Raw genomic sequence first — 25,596 nt, 5'->3', positions numbered from 1 at the left:
GCTATTTCAATAGCATTTGAGCAATTCGTTCAGTAAAATGAATTTGATTTAAAAAAGCAATCAGTATTGCTGAGCAGTGCTTAAATGAGCATGTATATATTTGATATGAAAAACATGGTAACAATTTAGCTTTAAATTTATAGGGTCGAGTTTCTAATCTACACCTATAGGGTTTTATTTTATTAATTTAGATATGCATAACTATATTTAAATTAGTTAACACTGTCGCCTCACAGCGAGAAGGTTGCTGGTTTGAGTCCCATTTCTGTGTGGACTTTGCATGTTTTCCTCATGCTGGTGTGGATTTCCTCTGGGTGCTCTGGTTTCCCCCACAGTCCAAACACATGTGGTATACAGGTGAATTAAATCAACCAAATTGACCAGTGTATGAGTGTGTGTAAATGAGAGAGTATATGGGTGTTTCCCAGTATTGGGTTGCGGCTGGAAGGCCATTTGCTGTGTGAAACATATGCTGAAATAGTTGATGGTTCATTCCGCTGTGGCGACCTCTGAAATAGGGACTAAGCCGAAGGAAAATGAGAAAGTGAATGAATATCTGATGCAGAAACAGTTGTTTTTTTTATTAGCACTGTCCATTAACACATTAGGTTAGTGTAATTAATCATAAAGGAAGTAGCATGAAATAAAAGATGAGTGCAATTTATCATGCCCTCTACCTGTATGTAAATTTCATATAATAAAATTCCATTAGAGCCATTCATGCTTGACGTTTAGAACCATCATCATGTCTTTTTACTACAGACAAACTAGAACATCAAACATTTTTTAACAAACATCAGATAGGTATACTACTAAGATACTATTGTTATGTATAATATAATATAATATAATATAATATAATATAATATAATATAATATAATATAATATAATATAATATAATATAATATAATAAATATAATATAATATAATATAATAAATATAATATAATATAATACAGTATAATATAATATAATATAATATAATATAATATAATATAATATAATATAATATAATATAATATAATATAATAAATATAATATAATATAATATAATATAATATAATAAATATAATATAATATAATACAGTATAATATAATATAATATAATAAATATAATAAAATATAATATAATATAATATAATAAATATAATATAATATAATATAATATAATATAATATAATATAATATAATATAATATAATATAATATAATATAATAAATATAATATAATATAATATAATATAATATAATACAGTATAATATAATATAATATAATATAATATAATATAATATAATATAATATAATATAATATAATATAATATAATATAATATAATATAATATAATATAAAATACGCTAACTGACCCAGTCGAGGCTGTAACCAGCGACCTTCTTGCTGTGAGGCACAGCACTACCTACTGCACCACTGTGTCTCCCTGATCTGAATTCCTCACAATTAAGAGTCGTAAAAATTTGGGGAATGAATGAAACAAACAGTGCAATATCTAAAGAAAGCCCAGAGGGGTAAAATGCATTGCACAAACACATGCATAGTCAGCACACAGACAACTACAAGATATTCAAAATGAAGTCTGTTAAAATGTTCTATGTGATGAAGTGAACATATGCGCTATATACAGCTGAAGTCAAAATTAATAGCCCTCATTCTTTTTCAAATGTTTACCAAGTGATGTTTAACAGAGCAAGGAACTATTCACAGTTTTTTTCTCTAATATTTTTTCTTCAGGAGCAGGGGTGTCCACACTTTTTTATATGAAGGGCTAAAATTCAAGCATGATTGAGAGCTGTGGGCTGAGAGCAAACATTGCAAACTGTATTACATTAAGCTTGCCATGAGTAATTTTCTAATTTATTTCATAAAATGTAAAAAATAGAAATAATTATTTCAACTATATTTACTAATGCATTATAATTTTTTCGAAAATGTATATTATTTTAACAAACCTATCGCAATAAAACCACACAAAAAACATCCACTTAAAACAATGAAGTTCAATGCCGAATACACTAGTCATGCCAACTTGATTTGCACACTGATGTTCTCTGCCTTGTCCACGATTCATTAAGTGACTGTATGTTATTTTTTTATAATCTGATTCATGATACAATGTTTAATTAAAACATTTAATTTAATTTTGCTTTTTTGTTGCTCAACAATAAAACAAACAACTAAAGACAGAAATGAGAATCTCTGTTAAAGGCATTGCCCAAGCCTTCTCAATCATTTTCACTCTGGTGGGCCAAATCAAAGGATACAAAGAGCCAACTTTGGCCCACGGGGCCTAGTTTGGGCATCACTGTTCTAAAGAAAGTTAATTTTTTTTTTTTTTTTTTGGCTAGAACAAAAGCAGTTTAAAATTTTTTCAAAACCATTTTAGAGTCAAGATTATCAGCCTCCATAAGCATTTTTTTTTATCTCCATACAATCCATTGTTATACATCGATTTGCCTAATCGACATAACTTGCCTAGTCAACCTAATTAACCCAGTAAAGCCTTTAAATGTCATTTTAAGCTGACTACTAGTATCTTGAAAAATATCCAGTAAAATATTATGTACTGTCATTTTGGCAAAGACTAAATAAATACATTATTAGAAATTAGTAATTAAAAATATTATGTTTAGAAATGGGAAACAATCTTGAAAATGTTGGAAAAAATATACAGTGAGCTAATAATTCAGGAGGGCTAATAATAAACGAAGCCTTAGCTGTGTTTTAAAAGATAAAATCCCTGCTATTCTTCAAGCAGCTCGACAACTATGCTTTCATTGTATTAAACACATCCCTGGTGTAGTAGGGAAGAATACAGTAATGATGTCTATGCTCATGCTCATGCCATGGCTAATGGCTCATACCCATGTGAGGGGCGTAAAATGCAGGTGGTTGGATTACTGTATTGTCTCGGGCACCGGGGCGACATGCTGAGAGCGTGGAGTAAAACAGCATATCGACACTGTCACATCTGCGGTGGGAGTATAGCCTCGCTCGACACACACAGCATATGTGAGTGAGACCGAACACAATGCCCCTGTCACTATGTGGTCTCTTAGATGTTGTTAAGGGGAATCAATGCAGGCTAAAAGTGTACGGCTGAAGGTGTAGGGAGCAGTCGCTCTTTAAGATGGAGTGTGGGTGAGTGTGTGCCAAAAACCACCAACGTGGCAGCATCCGATCATTTTGAGATTTGCATCCATATACCCTCCGGACAACAGAGTATCTCAGTGAACTGATTAATTGGGGCCATAAATATTTTTAATTAATTTTTCCTTTCCCCAGGGCTTTCGGAATCTCTTGGTTCGTTAGTATTGGAGGCAGATCTTTGTCATCGATCGCCAGAACCCATGGTGCAGTGAAGGCTGTCACCAACTTAACGAGACTGAAAATTTTAATTACGATTCTCCTCCGTACTCCGTAGTCGCCATTTATTTCTCACTCACACTCGCATAACACCTACCCACAAGACACTGTTCTCAGTCAGAAAGCCAAAAACATGTTCGTGTGGACATTGTGATATGTATATGCTCTATTCCAATTGCCTAGTGTGGTTTGGGTGAGTAAGATATCATAGGAAAAGTCTAAATGCGAAGTCTGTTCCTAAATGAAGTCATCTTAATTACAGCGCTCCCTTTAAAGTGTTATTTGAGTGAATTATCAACAGATTTACATGCAACGCCAGAATGCACAGACAAGATCAGAAGCTAAAAACGTTTCTGTTAATATTATTCTAGCTAATAGTAAAAAAGAAAAAAAGGCTGTTGCTGTCATTTTGACTTACGATTTTACACCTCAGAATGCTACACTATTTTAACACTAATAAATAAACAAAAATGTAAGTAGCATTAGATGTCAGCAAGGCTAATGACTTTAAAAACTGGTGGAAACAGGTTGCATAAATATTCAATGGTAGCAAAACTAAATAATTGAATGGAGATTTATTTTAACAGTAAATTATTAGTTTTGCAAAGCACACAGTAACACTTCACAATATGAGATATGTACAGTACTTAGTTAATGTATTTACTAGCATGAACAATCAGCAGTGCTTGTACAGCATTTATTACTCATAGTTGTACATCAACTAATGTGTTAATTAGTTAACATTATTAACATTAGTTAAAGCACTGTGAGTTTACGTGAACTTTTCATTATATAACAATGAATAAAAACCATTCTTTGTTCATGTTAGCATTAGCTAACATGAAATAGATGTCCTATACTGTAAATTGAGTCAAAAATAATTAAGTGAATGTTAGATGTCAGCAAATGAAATTAGAGTAAAAAAATTGGTGAAATGAGCACAGGCCAGATCTGTAAGCGAAAATGATAAAATGGATACAAACATCAACCCTTTCACGCATACGATCACACCGGTTTGATTAGCTTTGGCTGGTCCCTGAAGTGTACGATCACACCAGTGTGATTAGAACATTGAGAGCTCACATCATCAACTGCTAAAATTCAAATCTCACTGCGCACGCCGAGGCACAGAAACAGGTGCACAGCGATTGTCATAAATTACAATTTATCCGTGCTTTCAAACAAATAATATTTATTTAGAGTTCAGACACTAAAAAACACATAACTACAAGCAAAATATAACATTTAAGGTAAATGACCATTTTTTTGTTGTTGTTTTTTTTTTGTTTTTTTTTGTAAAATACACATGGATGTTTATGGAGATGGCAATAATAATAATTTTTCAACATAACTGGACGATGTGCTTTGGTCACATAAGATACACACTGTTTATGTTTGTTGTACATTGTCAGAAATATTTTGCTAAATTGACATGAGTATCCATCTAAACACATCCCATCCACCACAGCTGTATCCCATCAAAACTTTACCGTGCTGCAGGAAAAGGGGAAATCTAGATGGGAGATGCTCACGTCAATATATCATAATTTTTTTGTGACACTGTACAACAAATAATATGCTTAGATTACTGTGAGGGTTTAGGGAAGAGGTAGAGGTAGACGCTAATAAAATACAATTAATGCTTCTTGTTAACTTCAGATCGCAGCTGTATACCTTCTAGCATCAACAACCCATCAAATAACAAATATTATGATCATTATCGAGCTGTTTAAAACATAAAATATCTGACAATTGGAGTATCAGAAATTTGACAATATAATAGTAACATTTGTCAATATTTACAGAAAAGGGCAAAAAGAAACAAAATACAATATATACACATACCACTGGGGCTGGTGGGTCATGTGATAGACTTGATTGGGAACTTTAGAACACAATGGATAGTAACGGTCACAAGAAAACTCGGTGGTCAGCTGGAGTATTTAAAACCCATGCATGAAAGGGTTAACAGTAAATTATAAGTGTTTAAAAAAATAAGTAAAAATATTGAGAATTATATGTCAGTAAATGTAGAAAAAGAAGAAATTAGCACGCATAAATAGGCAATATCTGGCAGCAAAAACCTATAAAAGCCAAATCTCCTAGCCAGACTAAAGTATATTTCATCCAGAAAAAAAATTATGCATCCAATATCTCTCGTTATTACAGCTTCCAAGAGTGCTAGGCCTATTTGTGTGATGTGCAGCTGAGTTGCTGCCTACGTGAAGCATTCCAAATCAATCGCTTATGAAGTTGCATTTCAGTTAGCATGTAGGCAGCTCTTTAGGTTTTAAAACGTTGCTTTCTAGTCGCTTTTTTTCTTTCTTAAAAACAAAAATAATAATAAACACTTTCTCTACACATTCCGCGGTTGATGTGAGATCACAAATACACAGCGCACTCTCAATCCAGGAAACATTATCCCACACAAAGCAGAGGAAATAAAAATAGCCAGCTTTGTTATGTTTTTTCACCTCTCCCGCTGTAGTGCTCCAGGGAGCAACCTTCAGGACCAATGGGGAATAAAGAAAAGAAAAAGCCTAGCATTTGCCTCTTTTATTGACCCCAGAAAGGGGGGAAAAAAAAGTCCACCTACAAATATAGGCAAACTAATGCCGCGCAGAGAGTACGGCGACTGCAGGTGCTCCCCGCTGCGAGACCTTCACCGGCACAGAAGTACAAAAATGACTTTGAGAGAGTCAGTCTTCCCTCCCTCACAAAAGCTCGAGTGTGAAACAAGACATCTGAGAGCCACAGCAACCAGGGAAATCTGCCAAAGCGCTGAGGGATGCAGCACCAGGCTTTCTGTTTGCAAAAGAAGGACGTATCTACATCTAAACGGATAAAACCCGTCCTCCTACATTGGTGTTTTACCTGGGGTGAAACTGCTGATCAGTATGCCGTGACGAGATGTCAGCGGGGGGCCTGTGTTTTTTGAAATGGCAGTTCTCTCGGGACCAGCTGGCGAAAAAATAAAAAACACAATCGAAAACCCAAAAGGACGGAGGGAGCGTAATCTAGATGGTTTTCACGTTCCGATAAGTGCCAAGGATAAGTCCACTTCAGGGTGGTTCCCGTCTGGAGGATTAATATAAAAGGATCATTTTAACACAAAAGACAAAAAAGGGGGCTTAAAAGCATGCGGGGCCTCGGCACGCTCGGAGCGCTTCCGTCGGGCTGGCGGAGGAGAGGAAATGAAAACTCAGCAATCGGCAGATGAAACGGGACAAGAGCGAGAGAGATAAACAATCTCTGAGCCCTCTGTTACAAAACAGCCTATAAGAGACAATCAATCTGCCTCCCACACCACAAACCAACAGAAGAAATCTCGCCCGTCCGTAATCTGATTATAGCCCATGGCTCTTCGGTGCTAAAACTACAGTGGGAAAATGGTGAGCGTGGCCTCCCTCTGACCCTGCTGTCATAAGCACCTCATTAATAACATAATCAGTATTCACACACACACACATTACCCGGCTTTTAATAATTCATAAGTGGCAACATGAGATGTAATGGGGTTAGCAAAAAGACCGAAAGATAAGATAAGAAACCTTTTGGTATTTGATGTGTTTGCAGTCTGGGATGAACTTCGTGATGAATTAGGGGGGCGCTATATTTATCATGTACTGTAGCTAATATTGGAAGTGTTGCTGACGTTATCAAGTCACTCGTTTTACATAAAACAAAGTTAAAACCTGTTCAAAAACAATCAGAGCATGCTATAATTCATTCATTCATTCATTTTCCTTCGGCTTAGTCTCTTATTTATTAGAGATCACCACAGCGGAATGAATCGCCAACTATTCTGCCATATGTTTTACGCAGTGCATGCTCTTCCAGCCACAACCCACACACACCCCTCACATAGTCACTCATACACTATGGCCAGTTTTGTTTACCCAATTCACCTATACCGCATATCTTTGGACTGTGGAGGAAATCGCAGCACCCAGAGGAAACCTACACCAACACAGGGGAGAACATGCAAACTCCACACTGAAACTCGAATCAGCAACCTGCTTGCTAAGAGGCAAATTCAGACAGATTTAGACTCAACTTTATTATCCTGTTTAGGGAACAAAAATTGCAGCAAGGTGCCATAACACAGGCGAAGTTCCATGTACACATTAATTAAATATTACCACACAACATACCATACATTATCATGTAGGTGCATCTCCCTCCTCCCTGGACTCATTTAATGACTTTATGGCCACCATTATAAAAGAATTTCAGGTTCTATTTGTCCTGCAAATAGGAACTCTAAAACAACGTCCTCTTATTATATTTTAGCAACAATGCAACGTGGATAACTTGAAAATTACCCTCACTGGCCACTTTACTAGGTACACCGCTCCAATTGCTTGTTAATGTAAATTTCTAATCAGCCAATCACATGGCAGCAGGGCAAACCATTTAGGCATGTAGTCATGGTCAAGACGATCTGCTGCAGTTCAAACTGAGCATCACAGTGAGGAAGAAAGATGATTTGAATGACTTTGAACCTGGCATGGTTGTTGGTGCCAAACGGGCTGGTTTGATTATTTCAGAAACTGCTGATCTACTGGGATTTTCATGCACAACTATCTCTAGGGTTTACAGAGAATGGTCTGAAAAAGAGAAAATATCCAGTGAGCGGCAGTTCTGTGGATTACTTTAGATTACTTTTCATCTAACCTGTTTTAGAATTACCATTATTCATACAATGTTGATGTAAGTAAAGCAAGAAAGAGAACACACACAATCATAAAACCCAACAAAACCAAAAATCACATCAGGATTTGGAAGAACTGCAGCGAATATGCTTATTGGCGAAAATACAAATAAATTATTAAGTCGCTTGAATTCTACAAATATAAATACTTTATTTGTTTACCTGCATGTCAATGTGTCCACTACTAGACATCAGAAATGATGCGTCTTTAAATTATTGAAATATTAACTTCCTCAGGAATATTTCAAGTAAATATTTAATTTCTAAAGGGGTTTGGTTGCCAAAACATTTGCAATTCAATGAATTATATGAACACTAATAAACACAAAAACTGAAATGGCTTTTCTTGGCCAAAATCGTTTGCTTCCAGAATCAACATTAATGAAAGTCGCTGGATATGAAAAAGACAAAGTGTTTCACAGTAACTTGCTTAATTAGTTGTTTCACACATGGTTGAGCTGCTTGTGAGGTGATTTTTTCCTCTCTAAATTCAGACGCATGGATCCAACTAAGCAATACAACACAGAGGAACTGATTACATTATCCAGATTACATGTAATGAGTTACTACCAGCACTGTTAAATAATATCACACACGCAAGAGTGCTATTTTCCTCAACAGTATTTTGTGAGTGTGATCAACAAGCAAGAAGGACATACTGAATGGGTTTACGAGTTTTGATTTGTTCTTAATTGCTAAAAATACAAAGCTGAAGTGCAACATTTGTTGGTCTCAAAGCAACACTGTTGTGGTTTGTTCCTGAATTAATTGTTGTTTGAATGAATTTACTGAATAAATGATTAACTGAACCAAAAATGTTCTAAGCCATCCCAGCAGGCAAATAACATCGAAAAACATTAGGTTAGATTTAAGTCGTGACATCAGGTGACCAAAATTCAATGTCTAGCCAGTGTCTAAGGACGTTATTTTGACGTTCAATAACGATTTTTGATATTTGTTATTTGGTTGATTTTGGGTTGTGTTGGAAAATGACCAAAATCCAACGTCGAGCCAACATCTTAAACTAACATCATATTGAAATCAAATACTGACTTTTCTTCATCAAAAATGGCAACCAAATTCAACTTCTGGTAGCAGTCATAGTGATATTGTCCACACAATGTCAAGTTGATCACTAGATGCTGATATTTGGTTGATTTTAGTTTGGACGTTGACCTGATGCTGGGTTTTGACGTAAACCTGGGTTTAATTTCCAAACAAAATGCAACGTCCCCACGACATTAGGGTACAACGGTAATCTGACGTCACGTTAACACCGTGTGCCAGCTAGTATTGATCAGACTTTGAAACCAAATCATTGATAATCCATTCATTCATTTTTGTCCGCTTTCCGGGGCCGGGTTGTGGGGGCAGCAGTCTTAGAAGACAACCCCAGACACTTCCTCCAGCTCCTCCAGGGGGATCCCGAGACATTCCCAAGGGCTTCCTCCCGGTGGCACAAGCCTGGTACATCTCTCTAGGTAGGCATGCAGGAGGCATCCAAAACATATCTATAAAGGTGCGCCATGCCACCCTGTGAAGGAAACTTACTTCACCTGCTTGTATCTGAGATCTAAGATTCAAAGCTCATGACCATAGGTGAGTGTAGGAATGTAGATTGACTGGTAAATCCAGAGCTTTGCTTTTGCTCAGCTCCTTCTTTACCACAACGGGCCGATACATCGACGGCATTACAGCTGCCACTGCACCAATCCGCCTGTCAATCAAACGTTCCATCCATCACCAAGATACCCCAAGATACTTTACTCCTCCACCTGGGGTAAGGAATTTCATCCAAACTAAAGATGACAAACCACCTTTTTCCGGTGGAGCACCATGGTCTTGGACTTGTAGGAGCTGATTCTCATCCCAGCTGCATCACACTCTGCAGCAAACCGTCCCAGTGCATGCTGAAGGTCCATGATTGATGAAGCTGTTGGCTTCATTGATGATTTACTATTTATATTTTTTCCCTTTACAAATATGTTTGAAGTATGATCCTATCTGTCTGTATGTATGTTGCAGACGTTTTGAATATTAAAAAGTAACTCGTACAGTATATCTTGGAGTTGTTCAGGTTGGGGGTACATTAAACATAATAAGTGGTGCTCATACTGCATTGTAGTATATGGAACGGTTTAACGTGAAGTACACTTGAAGTAGACTTACTCCCTTCGGTTAAAATTGAGGGTTTGAGGGTCATTTCTGTTTGAACTTCCCTCTTCCCAAGTTCCACAAAGTGGAAAAACCCTTCAGAAAAGCAGCGGGAATTTCCCTGAGGGCAAGTGCTTAGAGAAGTTCACGAGTGAGTGTCTGAAAGCGAAGTGAAACGCAGCCCCGGTAAAGCTGCATATTTCAGATGCCAAATGAATAAGCTCAATTGAAGGACATCTCAAATATGAAGGATCCTTTGAAGGCAGCATTTGTTTTGTTTGTTTCGTCCTTCATTCGGCCTTTTTTGAAGGATGCATCAAGTGTGTCCTTCAATCACGCACAATCCTTTGCACACATTCTAATTCACAAAAAAAAAAAAATTTGTGAAAAATGAACTGGCGCTGTGCATTTCCAATATTATAAGGTGATGACAGACAAAGACCTTGATTTGGAGACTATTGTTTCTGTTAATTATATAACAAAACGTGTAGAATATAAACCACTGGAAGTGCAGAGACAGCATTATAGGTCATATGTAGGCCCACAGAGAATCTGCATGAACAGAAATCTGCAGATTTCTGCAGATTTTTAGCCCATCATTGAGTATATTGATTTACCTGTGTAAATGTGTGTACATTTACATTTATTTATAAAATAAATATAAATTAAATTAAAAGGTTTTAATAAGTTTTTTAATTCAATTAAGTAATATTATCGACTAATATGAAAATGTTTAATTAATTTATTTACAATACAGATTCTGTCTTTTCAAGAGTTCACACTTGATGATAATTGATTATAAGCAAGATTGGTATGCTGTCCCGGAAGAGAGCCCTGAGCTCAAAAGGTCCTTGAGCCCTGGGCTCCCTCCCATTTGTAGGGCGAGAGGGGAGCATTTAGCTCAGGTAGATCTCGACAACTCCCCCTCGATAAAAACTGATGACAAAAAAATGTAATGCTATGACAAGATATGCTACAGGGTGAGAGATTAACTGTAGTGCAAAATTTAGATTGATCAATTTACTTGTTGTGCATGTTTTTGGAATGTGGGAGGAAACCGGAATACCCACGGAAAACCCACTGGAAACCCAGGGAAAACCCAAAAAGAACATGCAAACTACGCACAGAAATGACCACCGGCCTGTTAAAGGACTAGAACCGGTGACGTTCTTGCTGTGAGGCAACAGTGCTAATCACTGGGCCACCGTGCCGCCCTATGGAGGGAGAGGTGAAGAGGTAGGGGTGGAAGGGGGAATTCCTTAAATCGAAGATGACTGTAGTGAAAAAAACCTGGCTCTTTATAGTGGGTTAGGAATGACCTGATTGGTGGATTATGCATGCTAATGCAGAACCAGCCATGTTCAATCATAATCACGTGATCCTCTCGAAATTAGTTTATGAATTAACTTCACTTAGTAGATATACTAGAGATACTAGCTTTGGTTACCAATTAAGTGAGTCTAATTGGATTTGCATCGTAAACATTAAATACAAGTTATAAAGTTGTTTTTTTATTTCATAAAGTATATTAAGTTTTTAGTTACAATACTCCCAAAATCATACTGCATAATCCCACATAGACATTCTGCATGTTTTTTTAACAAAATTCTCTGCAGAAATAGCAAAAAATGTCCACAGATTCTGTCTGGCCCAAGTCAGGCTGTATGACATCCTAAAATCTATACACGACTCAAATCGCCACTTCTCAATTTGAACACATTTACTTTTGAAAGAATACCCAAACATGAGATAGACCTTATGAAATGCATTTATTTTCAAATTCAAGTGGACCAGAAAGTCAAAGGAAAAGTTGTGTGTGCACAGCCTGCAATCCCTCAGACAGTGCTGATTGGTTTGGCTGCTTCTTCATTTCTTTGACTTATTTAACATTTATTTAATTTATTATAACTTTATATTATTGCCTGTCTGATGGATACCAGTCATTTCTGAGTTCTGCTTTCAAATTGTGACCTGTGGATTTGAAAAATAAATGTAGGGCCTTGATAAAAATTCAATTAAAGTCATGGATTCACTAGAATTGTCTACAATGCTGCCTCATCTGCGGTGAAGACATTCTGAACACAAGCCTTTTCCTTCATGAATGAATGGGCACTCTAATCAAGCAAGTGGATTTCCTGATGGCTCTCATATAAGATGTATTTCTATGTGGAAGTTTACATGCTCATTTTCTATGTGCATTTCTCAAAATGCATTCTAACACCAATGCACAAAAACACTTTCTGAAACGTCAATCACTCATCAGTTCTCACTCAGTGCTGATCACTGCAAACTCATTACATTCTCTGCCAACACAGAGGGCTGTTTATTAAAAAGGGAGAGAGAGAGAGAGAGAGAGAGAGAAGGAGAGAGAGGGAGAGATGGAAAGAGAGAGAGAGAGAGACATTCTGTTAAACAGATCTGGTCTGATTGGGTCAGTTTGGAAAATTCACATTTATTTTAAATTACCCAAGACCCAAGGCAATTAATGACGAACCCAAAAAATGTCCAAGACACACATCAAATATTTAGTTACAAACCCACTCAAGTATCCAGTCAGAATCCAAGTGGACCCAAAAAGACTGCACTAACAGTTAAAGGTTTATTTATATTTATAAATAATGTGGCATTATATATATTAGATTACTATGAATCTATTAAGATATACAGTAATTTATGTCTCAGATGTCAGAACATGTTAGTGAAGCTTCAACTCAAAATACCCCACATTTATGATAGCATGCTTTAAATATATATATTTTTCTGTGCAAGCAAAACACACTGCTTTTGTGTGTCTTTTATGCCTGTCTCTGAGATTATTTTAGAACAAAACAACTGCTTGCTTTTAACATGTCTATCATGCTCAAGTGTCACTGAAATTCGTCATCATCATAAAAGTTTAACATCTGTGTCTTATAAAGCCATGTCAGTGTAAATTCTTAATATGCAATTTTTCTGAGCCCACACACAATGAGAACTGTATGACAGTCAACTTTGGATGTGAGTAATAAACTTGTCGTTATAGAGTTTATTACAGCATGACATTACAGTAGAAGGAACAGGACATTAAGGCACTGCATTAGATGTATAGGCGTTACAAAAAAAAAGGAATGTGAGCATTTTCACCATTATAGGCTTGTTGTTTACATGCACTGTGGACACACTTCATTGGTCAAACACCATGTGAAAATGAATTTTGCATAATAGGCCCCCTTTAAGTATTTTCATGCATGACCACTGTGCGGAAAGGAAATATTAATGATGTTGCAATGCACATTTATAAAACCGTCTCATTATAGCATTTAATGCAGAAGAGGACTCCAGCTTTCAAGCCTCAGAGGGACTAGGAAATTTACATTTGAGAAGAGCACCATACTTTAAAAAGACAATCAATAATTCAATGCATCAAGCACAATATTGATAGGCGCTACAAAATTCCTGTTATTTATTATTTAAACTCTAAAATGCTTTTTAAGAACATTCACATTGTTTTTGCAGTAGTTGTTTGGACACTTAATTGGTAAGATTAATACATCAAACATGAACATTTTCACATGTTAATTTGACCTTCTACTTGCTGAAATACTGATTGAAAATTCTAGGACTATTTCTAGGGCTTTTGTACAAAAACACTGTACAATAAAGCTCCAATAATTACCATTAGGTAATTTAAATAAATACTTACAATAAAAATAGTTTTACTTTTATTTGTGTTTATAATCTTAAGTAATGCTAATTACTTAGTTAATGCCTATTTACACTTAAACATTGATGTCACAACTAATTAAATAAATAATATACTCTCCACTATCCCATATGACAGCCTCGAAACATTATGCAATTTTGAGTGTGCCTTGCTTAGGTGAGTTGGCTTGACAAACCACATGTAGAAAACACACTCTCATCTCTCTGACACTTTAACTGACACTTGCACCAGTTTTGCACATTTGCACCAGACACTTTCTTGCAATCCTTCCATATCAAAAAAATAACAATGCATTTTTGAAGCGTGCTTCGCAGGCCTGTGCAGAGATTGTCCAAAGGGCATGTACAGGATCAATTTTCATGCAGAGCGGGGAGGGAGGGGGGGGGGTTGTTATAGTTGTCGCGCGTACTGATGAGCGGTGTTGTCGCACGCGTTTTAATCACCGGTGTTGTCGCGCGCGTACTGTAAAGCGGGGGGAAGGGGGGTGGGGGAGCGCATACTCAAGAGCGGTGTTGTCGCGCGCCTACTAAAGGGCGGTAGGGCGAGGGGGCATTTTTGATCATTTTGAAAGGGCACTTTCTATCCAAGACAAAAAAGGGCATGTGCACTGCACAGGTTGAGCCCTATGTGTGCACGTGCAAACCACCGAACCACCAACTTATGCAGCATGTTTTACGCAGCAGATGCCCTTCCAGCTGCAACCCAGTATTGGGATACACACATACCAAGTGTGCCGCAAGCCTGCGTTAGAGTGAAGGTCTCGGCCGTTAGATCGCCCCCTAGGGGCTGGCTGCAGTACAAGTCATAAAGCCCGCCTCCTCCGTGTTAATGAAGGAGACTTGAGCCCAAATAAAAAAATTAATTACATTTGCAATAAAATGTCCCGAAAGATGGTTCTGGTCGATTAAGGCACTGATTATTGTGCTGAAATAGGTGCAGATCTTCATTTTTGTAAACAGTTTGTTTTTAGCAGTAATTTAATGCTGGGCGTGTCATCGTCATTGACAGCGGTGATTTCTCAAAGCAGCGCGTCTGAGCTTCGGCAGAAGACTGAAGTGTTATTATTCGATTTCTGTGTTATTTTACCATGACAAAATGAGTTCAGCAGTAAACTACAGTTTCTGACATACATGATCTGGTGGAACACTGTTTATTCGCTAAGGTCAGGGCTTTTTTCGGACTTTATTAGTTTGCTAATACACGCCTAGCCACCCAGATAGCAAAATACACTGGGGCCAGTTCTTGCCTGCCGGAGACTTACCCCTCAGACTGACTACCTCTGCTGGACCTACTCCGGATGCCTGAACTCACTGTCCGATTCCAGCCCGAGTCAATAGAGCCAGATGCGGCGGCCGAGCGAGCAGGCGCTGCCGCATGCGAGCCGGAATCAGCCCGCGACGCCGCGAGTAGGTTATGTGCGCTGCTGCCCGGAGCTGGCGCGATTGAATCTTCATTATATAAAACCCTCACATTTGTTAACGTTATTACAACCATTTTTGTTGATATGACAACAAACGCATGCTACTTGAACGCAAAGTGTATCACTGAGTTTAACCTTTGAATAAAGATGCAAACAGCATACATAGCAATTATTTAAATAAAGGACAAAATAAATAACAATAAACCTGTATCGATTGCACAAGTATTAAACAATAATACAATTGAATACATTTTGTAGTGCACAAGAATGAAGAAATACGAAAATTACAATAAAACTGCACAATAAAATAAACCCATTTAAGTACGGGGAAAATACAGGAGATCGTTAGCAGTAATTCTCTTTATGTGTCTAAAATAATAATCTCCACGTTAATCTCCTGTAAGGTTATTTGAACTTGCCAAAACTTAAAATGCAGAGACGTCCTGTAAAGCATGTTATTAAGTAATCTACTGAATTTGCTGTTATAAATCATTATAAGGTTCTTGAAATCGAATCTTATATAACCTAATAGAGCTGTAAATGTTAGATATTATTTATTTACATCATTTACTGTTGGCGTTTTATTTGAACACTCCAGCTAACATTAAAATGAATGTAAATTCCTTGTTGCCAGATATAATGAAGGCATCGAATAAACCAAATGAAAACGGAGGCAAAAAATTAAATAAACAATTCAAGCGAAAATGAATAAACGATATACTAGTGATGTTGCAGCAGATGGACATTGTATTAATAGTGCAAAGTTTTTTTGGTCAAATGGACAAATTGCAGGGTTGGGATGTGTAAATATCCGGTTGATATTTAGAAATCTTGCTGTAGCCTATTTAAACGCACGATTGTTCACGCATGGTAAATCGTTATGGTGTGTAGGCTATATTTTGGGTTCTGTTGATGGCTAATTAAAAATAAAAACCTTTCTAAAAATGTATGTGTTGTTTATATGTTATTGATCATATTTTACAAGTGTTATTTCTACCCCTATGAAGATAACAAATACCAACAACAAATATAACAATAAGAGAATATATTTATTTGTGCTCATATTCAGGCTAGAGTGTATAAAAGATCGTTTATTTCTGCAGTCCACCATGTATTGCTTTTATTAAAGTTTAACAGCTTACATCACACCGTTTTTAAACCGTATATTATTGTGTTTTTTTAATTTAAGTGCTTCTATTTACATCAGTGAGCGTTTGTTATAGTGCAGACACCAGCAGTCGAGTGAGAAGTTCGGGGGGCGTGGTTGATTTTACATAAAGCGTTTGATTGGAAGCTCGACTCCGCTCATTTTCGCGGCTCCTCCTCTGACTCCATCAGACAGTCCTTCTGCGCATGTCAAGGCTCCAATTTCAGCATCCTTTCATTGTTTCATTAACTTGAGTAACTTTAACTCAGTTTAAAGAGGGACAAAAACTGTCAAAACTGAGTAAATTTGATTCAGAGGATTTTGCTGTGTACCTGTTCGCTTGTATAGCTTAGTCGATATTGTGACAATACTGTATAACTTAGTAAAAGCTTTAGCAATTACATTAATGTAAAAACATGGGCTTAAATTGAGATGTAACAATATATTATGTTGCAGTAACTGTTGAGTAACTCTTTATTTACCCACCAAACCAGCTTCCATTTGCCACTGTGTTTGTCTCATGATTCAATGATTCTAACCGAGTCGTTTGAGATAAACGGTCAGGAAGGTTACAATTTTATTTTTACGCTGCACTATACACTGGAAAATAGACTTTCAAGCTGTCTAGTTACATCTCATAATGATAACTTCCGCTCAGTCATCGGTTTTAGCGACTCATGTATGCCAGTGTTTCGCAGACACACAGTTGCCAGAGATGATTTGCTGGTGAGTCAGAAAGTGCGGAAACATTTGCTGAAATTACACCTGATGCCCATCAAGAGTCTTTCTTCTTCTTCTGCCTCACTGGCTCTTGACATCAAAAAGCTATCTGATCCCTTCAGAACAGCGTCTGACATTTTAGCGAATGGCCCCTGCAATCTCTCTGCCTCTCTCTATTCAGAAGAAGCTCCATGTATGTGTTCATTTGTTTGTTTGTTTGTGTGGATTCACTACATGCTTACACAAGGTTAATAAGGCAAACATGTCAATTGCATTATAATTAATTAAAGCGCCATTATTGGTATGTCAATATTTGCTGAGAAAAGCTCCCAATGAAGACAGCTCAGTCTGTAGGAGATGAATCTATTTAATAGAAAATAGATTATATAAGAATGTGTAGCTATTTTATAAGGTGATGGTTTGATATTCATTTGTAAAGATATATTCACACTTCTGACACTTCGGGTGGTCAAAAATTACATTAATTTATTTGTTTTTTTCCTTAGAATTCACAGTTGAATTATTTTAAATCCAAACCTCACTCACTCACTTTCCTTTGGCTTATTCCATGCTTTATGCAGAGGTCGCAACAGCAGAATTAACCAATAATTTCTCTGCCAACTGTTTTACAAAGAGGATGACCTTCTAGCTTCTAGTACAACCCTCAGTGCTGTGAAGTACACACACACACACACACACACACACACACACACACTCTTTCTCTCTCTCTCTCTCCTATTTACACACTATGGTAAATATCCATTTCATCTATACTGCATGTCTTTGGACTGTGGACTGTGAAACCCACTTGAACATAGGAAGAACATGCAAACTCCACACAGAAATGCCACATGATCCAGCCAGAACTTGAACCAGTGACTTTCTTGCTAAGAGGAAACCATGCTAATCTCTTTGCCACCATGCCACCTTAAAAGGCTGAGACACACCAAGCCATGTCTGGCTTTGTCTGGACCCAAAAGCTGCATGTAAACCAAAGCTTGTGTATTTAAAACCCATGGACTTAGCTTAGCTTACTTGGGAAAGTATGATTCATTTTAAAAAGGGTTGTGTGGTTTACAAGCTTATGCATAGCTTAGCTCCTCCCCTTCTGGCTGACTTCATTCAATTTAAATGTGTAGAAAACAGAGTATAAGGGTGCAGCTATATTTGCGCAATAATTCCAAAATGAATGTCTAATAATAATGAAATATTAATAATGATGATGATGACAATAATACCAACATTTCTCATTATAATGCTACCTTGAATGTGCTTAAATGTGGTATCTGCTATAAAAAGTCCTGTTACTTTATGAAAAATAAATCTACAGTTTGCATCAAACAAAAATGAAGCACTGCAATAAGAAATATTTATTTTACACTATTGTATTCCTACCCATGTCAATTTAATAAACAAATAATATTTCGGCTACAAAACAAACAAAAGATTATAATAAATCATTCAAAGGCAATGTTGAAAGCTGCAAAGCAGTCATCAGTAACTATACAGAAAAATAACATGCATCTCAAGAAAGATCGGACAAAAGAAAGGAAGAAAAGTCTCACTTCTACCAGTTTTGATTTCGGTCTGTGTCATTTTAATGCTCATTCTTGTTATGCGCTGATTTACATTTTTCTGTGTTTGTGGAAAAAAAGCTGGCGAGTCAGGTGAGCCGACCCAATATAAGCAGGGCAGAGCAAGATTCTCGCGATGATCACCTGCTTAATAACGTTCTTTGTCATGAGCCGCAGTTTCAGTTTAAACTTACTAAAGACAAGCTTCTATGGCGATGATGCATACAGCTGCCATTTGCACTGAACACGCAGTGAATCCACAGCATCAAGATTCCGGCTATTAAACAGCTTTGTGTTTTTGAGTCTTTGAGCTATCTTTATGAAAACATTTGATTGATCTCAGTTGGCAGAGATCAACATTTGCCACATGATCGCTCTCATCAGGGTCATTATTTGCAACTTTAGGTGTGTTTGCAAACCGGTGTACTTTTCATTGAGTCTTGCTCAAACTTCAGTCGTTTGTATTTCCCGCTGTCACAAAAGCTCCCCGTCATCTTACAGCAGAAAGCCTTGAGTGACTGTATATATATGCAATATAGCGGCAGGAAATTCTGATTCAGCACATTTTTTGGAAGAATCAAAACAGGTCACACTTCAACCATAATATGCAGACGCTCCCAAATATATTATGAGGTCGCATAGATTAAATTTCTGGCGCAAACATGACTAAAATGGTCGCAATTTTGAGTCCTGTGGCAGTTTTCTTATTCCACAAAGGAACAATGCACACAGACAAAAACAAAGCAGGATTTAGTACCATTATCACAGTAACTGTCACGAATCACAGAGTGATTTGCTCATGTCCCATAAACTAATAATCCATATCATTTGCAAATGCTTGGGAAATAAAGTGCAATTACAGCAAACCTCTTGTGGTCCTTCTTGGCTTGAATTGTTTATTTGAGTACATGACATCAGTTTTTGTTCTTGTGCTCTGATTTGATGCTGAATAACCAATCAAAGCGTTCTCTTTAGCTGATGGTTGACGTTGAGTCTACATGCTGAACTGAGCCAACTTGCTCTGACATTAACCCGACGAGAGGCAACATGTGGAACAGCCCAAATAACTAGCCAGACAGACGCTGACTGATGGCCCGACACAACCCAAAGCTTACTGTTGGCTTAGTGTGCCTTAAAACCAAACTCAAAGATATAACAAAAGATCAGCTTTATGACATATATTTAGCAACAGAACATCCTAAACAATGCTGTGCGCTGGGCTAAAATACACTTATGCATGCAAGTGGTGGCATCAAGTTAAAACCTCCTAAAGAGCTTATAAAATATTGAGTTAAAATAACAGCTGTTTCCTGTCATACGAATGAAGAGCTGCTGCAAGGAAATGAATTTCTGACATCTGTATTAAACTGTAATTTGCAACCTGGCTCTTTATTGCATATACTTTAAAACTATTACTTAAGGCAGAGCTACATTGAATGAGTAAAGCTGACCTGAGCGAGCTAAAAAAAAGTATTACGAACCTCAAATGATCTTAAAAAATGTCACAACAAACATCATTACTTTCAAGTTAGACATAATTTTTACAAATGTTGTATAAAAACTTGCAAAAGAACAGAAAATGCATTGCTTTCTTCTTCAGAATATGTGTGGTTTGCCAATGGAGACAACATGAATATGGTACTTCAAATTTAGTTGTTTGGTTGTTCTAGACATTTCCATAAGGGTCAGGGAAAAATCTAAATGTACAATATTTATTATTATAATTACTCTCACTAACTTAATATGCTAAATAGACAAACCTAATTAAATGTAAAAGACTCTAGGCTCAGTCATACCTGTATCTTAAAAAATACTTGACAGCCTCTCAACGAGATAAAAAATTATAATTTACAACAAATTAAAGTGCCTTTGTTCTGTTCATTTCTATCCACTCACAAACACATTCTGAGAGAGCAAAAACCGCCTTGCTTAATGTAAGCGTTATGTACTTCCAGAAGCTCAATTGGACAGATATACAATATCTGAGCACCTAAACAGCCTCAGGTTAGCCAAGAAATTTCAAACACCACAATCCCTAAGAAAAAAACGAGGCCTCTGTCATAAAGCCTGAAGAAGAATAATGACCCCTAATAGCTCTTTTTACTAATTGCTACTCGTTTGTCATTAAGCTGATGGTTTCATTCAGAGCAATTTACAATACGCTTATTATGGCAAGTCCCCCATGGCGCAACTTGGGGTAAAGTGTCTTGGTAAAGGGCATGATCCATTGATCATTCCTTACAAGGTTTGAACATACAACTTTTCGATTACCCGCTAAGATCTAAACCCCCAAGGAAATGAAATCTTTTGTTAATACAGCTCTCAAGTAAGTTCATACAGCAGCAAACGCTTCAATTGTTGCCTATAGTTACTATCTAGTCTCTGAAGTGTCAGTAATAAAAGCAACAAAGCAACAGTACAGTACAGTAGCTCCACAGGGCACATCCCCTAGCTGAATGACAATAAAGTGAACTTCAGGAAACACGGATCGATTGGCTTTGTTCACAGTGCCTGTTGGATGGCCTTGCTATATACAGTAAGAACTGACATCTTCTGTGAACCTAAATACAACCAAATCACACGCTTTCTCACTACATCACATTCTACTCGAGGAGTTCAGTAGCCTAGAGCGTTTTTTGCTTGTCATTTGAACTACCTTTGCCTGGTTTTAGGCTTTAAGGATCTATGATGGCTGGAGGAACTGATAAAGCTAACAAGCTTAAAGCAGTGATAGCTGAATGCTAGTCTTGTAAAACCTAAAGTGTAAGATTTTACATTTGTTTCTGAGTTTTGTGAGGTGCCTGAGGCACTTCTGTGATTGTTGCTAACCTACCTTCGCCCCACAGACCTCCAGACCTTGAGACGCAGGTTAGATGTTGGCTGTTAAGTAGTGGCTATTGCGGGCTACATTTGGAGCATAAATAGGCTGTTTTTTTGTTGTGCTTTTTTTTGTCCTAAATTTTATTTGTAATTTGTTTTGAAAGTCATTTCAACCTAAATTTGGATTTAAAAAAAGTTTTTCCATATTTGATTGGGAGTGTATGAAAAACATCTTCTTGGTTAACCAGCTTTGGGAAGTCAAACACATTTGAATAAATCAATTGTCTTAAGACTCAATGATCCAATATGCACGTCACTTCCATTTGAAGACTTTGTTAAATAGCTAGTGTATTTATTGGATTTAAATTAATTTTCTAGGCTAAATTGCAATTCCAACTTGTATTTAAAAAGTAAAGTTAACCCAAAAATAAAAATGATATAATTATTAACTCAACCTTTACTTGTTCCATTTTAGTTTAATATTTTTGTTGTTGTTCTGTTGATAACAAAAGGTACCTGGGAAACACTTTGTTTTGATGGTCCATTTGAGTATTAGTAGACTGTCTGCTTAATATCTGCTGATACTGCTCCTTCAACAGACATTTACCTGACTATAAAAAACTTTGCAAGTACATGTCAATTTACACTAACCCTAACCCCAACCTAACCGTCCACTTATAATCTAATGAGAATTGGTTGGCATGTAGATGCAATGTAACTTAAATTCAACAAATGGAAGTCAACAAGCCATAAACATAAAGTGTGATCGAAACCTGTAACCATTGACTTCCACATGAAATTCAATGGTTACAGGTTTACAAGATTTTTCAAAACATCTTCTTCTGTGCTCAACAGAAGAAAACAAAAACTCTCAAATGATCAAATAATAAAATGGTAAATGATCAGTGTTTGGGTGAACTATCTCTTTAACTTGCCATTTAAGGTAAACATGACAAGAAGCAATTTCCGTTGAAAATGAGTCAGTAAAGACCAACATGCAGACACAGTGTGTTTGTGGCATTATCAAGAAGAAAATATAGCCTTCAGAATCCTGGAGGAAAAATAACCACACAAAAAAATGCAAGTTTACACCCTAAACTGTGCAAGGGCTAGCGCAGGGAAAAATCATTATAGGCCAATAACTGATGGACACAGAGTAAAAAAATTGGGATCGGGAGGGTGCGGAATGAAGCCTGCAGGAGCAGGAAGGCAAAATCAGTTTCACGCAGACCTCTAGGGCAGCGCTAACGCTCTCTGAAATGGAATGTTAGCATACTCGCGTGTTGACAATCCTGCAGCGTCAGCTATAGTAGAATGCTAGCTACTAAATATCTGCAGTGCTGTCTTCACATCAGATGCTCAAGCTAAAGTCTGCACCCAAATGCCTCTTTAGTCCCCTTAAAAGCTTCCATTCAACTGTCACATTATGCAAGATGTAGAATTTCAAAGTAATACACTCAATAACGGAGTAAATTAGGCTCGTTAAATGGGGAAGTGCGGCTTTATGATGTGTCATATGGTGGTTGCTGATGTACATGGTCCTTTGTACCTACACAAAAGCTTATACAAGCTACACGGTTATATATGACAAGCAAAAGGACTCTAGGATTATGTTGTACATTCATAAATGCACAATTGCTACCGTAGCACTCTCTATACTCCACAAAACACTGGGTACACAGAGCTGCAAAGAAGCACAGCAGCATGCAGGACTGTAAAACTCATCTGCTTTCGCATTTTAATCCCTCTGGTTGGAGTCACGGCGCACCCTGCTTCATTAGCATATATCTCCCTGTACGGGTGACTTTCATTCTCTCTGGTCCTCTTGTGCTTTAGCAAGCTGTTGACTGTTATTTTTGTAATTCTAATGACTTTGCCCCAATCTCAAAAGCATTTCCTATTTTGTTGTTTCCTGTATGTGGGTCATTTTCAGGAGGTGCATTTGTCTCCTGTTTCTCATGTTAATTAGTGTTTTTGTCGTGTTTTGGCTAACTTTTTAATGTCAATAAAAATAAGTCACAGGTTCATAGAGGACAAATATGCACATGTCAAAAAAACGTCAAAAAAAGTGTATTTTAAAATATACTCAAATATATTTCATATTCTAATGACTAAGCAGATTTACCTTGTGAAAAGCCTTACCAGTGAAAGCCTTAAAGGGCCATGAAAGATTTACCAGTGAAAGACACTGAGATTTCCAGAAATGTCCGATAATTGGTGGATTTGCAAGAAATGCTACTTATGAGAAAAAGTGCCCCATAACATATTTGAGATTGGCAAAAATGTACACATACCCTCTCGAGCGGCTGTGACCAACCCTGTTCCTGGAAAGTTACCTTCCTGCAGATTTCAGTTGCAACCCTGACCATACACACCTGTCTGTAATTATCAAGTGCTGCTTCATGTCTTAATTAATAGGTTCAGGTGTGTTTGATCAGGGTTGGAGTTGAATTGTGAAGAAAGGTAGCTCTCCAGGAACAGGGTTGGTGACCCCTGCTATAGGGAATTTGTGAAAAGAAAAACTGCAAGAAGACTTAGTACAGGGTACATACTTGTCGGTTCTCAAAAATTATTTTAAATGAGCCTTGGTTGGATAAATTCCTTCCAGTGGTTCTCGTTTGACTAAGGAGACATGCAAAGCATGTTGTGGGGCTTGAGGAATGAGATTCACTAATAAAACAGTACAAAGAAAAACATGATATACAAGAGCAATTTCAGTGTTATGGATGTGACATTTGCAGTAAAAACTCAAAACAGAAATTCACAGAGAAAGTATATGTTAACATTATATTGAAACTGCTGTTTAAATTTTCAGGGCGAGGCAGTGGTGCAGGAGGTAAGGCTGTCGCCTCACAGCAAGAAGGTTGCTGGTTTGAACCTCGGCTCAGTTGGCGTTTCTGTGTGGAGTTTGCATGTTCTCCCTGCCTTCGCGTAGGTTTCCTCCGGGTGCTCCGGTGTCCCCCACAGTCCAAAGTACAGGTGAATTGGGTAGGCTAAATTGTCCAAAGTGTATGAGTGTGTGTGTGTGTGTATGTGTGGATGTTTCCCAGAGATGGGTTGCAGCTGGAAGGGCATCCGCTTCGTAAAAAAAAAAAAAAAAAAACTTGCTGGATAAGTTTGCGGTTCATTCCGCTGTGGCGACCCCGGATTAATAAAGGGACTAAGCCGACAAGAAAATGAACGAATGAATGAATGAATGAATGAAAGTTTAAATTTTCCAAAACAACTAACCACAGAGTTATGGGATAAGAAAATCTCAATCTGTAAACATTTTTTATACTTTAAATGAGGGAAATGAACATGCATTATAGATGTGATCAAAAAAGTCTGCAAGTTTACACATATACAACATGCTTTGTAAAAATTCTGTGAGGTAAACTGCACAACTCAAAAAAAAAAAAAAACAAGGATAAGAATTGGCTCTCTATAGAACAAAAATTATTGCTTTTTATTTCACATTTCTGCATTTATGGGGGAAAAAAGCTTCATTATGGATGTAATGTCTCTCTGTTATGAATTTGACAGGTGTGAAATTGGCACTTGTGTGCTTTTGGTAAATCAAATATAATTGTTTGAGAACATTGACAGAGACATCTTTGAGTATTTTTATAGTCCTGTAAAATACAAGCCTACACAAAAAAAAAATCTATTTCGCCATTCTGGTAAATTTTTGGTAATTTTTTATGGCAAGTTTGACATTTGCATAAAACTACATTAAAACACATCAACTTAGATACATAAAATATTTTAGCACAACAGTGTTTAAAGCCTAAAAAAGGGAAAAGTGTTTATTTGCTCACGCCAATGCCGAAAAAAAGTCAAGTATTATATATTATTATGCTATTTTATCCATTTTTTAAAAATAGTTTCTCGAGTCTGCTAACAAAGTTAAGTGAAATGGAATAAACTGGGATGAAATGTAATAATTTAATGGGTTTAAATGAAGATTTTTGTCCTGAAGGTTCT

General features: G+C 36.9%; 1 protein-coding gene across 10 annotated transcripts in view; it reads right to left on the bottom strand.

Annotated features, from left to right (window-relative positions):
• The window catches only part of cdh24b (cadherin 24, type 2b), a 267,097-nt gene that overhangs the window by 168,163 nt on the left and 73,338 nt on the right, over positions 1 to 25,596 (bottom strand). The window contains exon 1 of one of the 10 annotated variants that reach the window (XM_073928671.1): positions 23,807 to 23,955. The exons of the other annotated variants lie outside the window; for them this stretch is intronic. The gene's annotated coding sequence lies outside the window, so the exon portion shown is untranslated. Of the gene's footprint in view, positions 1 to 23,806; positions 23,956 to 25,596 lie in introns of those variants that run through there. 10 annotated transcript variants of the gene reach the window in all.

The sequence above is a fragment of the Danio rerio genome, chromosome 2, assembly GCF_049306965.1.
Source record: "Danio rerio strain Tuebingen ecotype United States chromosome 2, GRCz12tu, whole genome shotgun sequence".
NCBI classification, from domain to species: Eukaryota; Metazoa; Chordata; class Actinopteri; order Cypriniformes; family Danionidae; genus Danio; species Danio rerio.
This window is presented reverse-complemented; position numbering and strand designations above follow the sequence as displayed.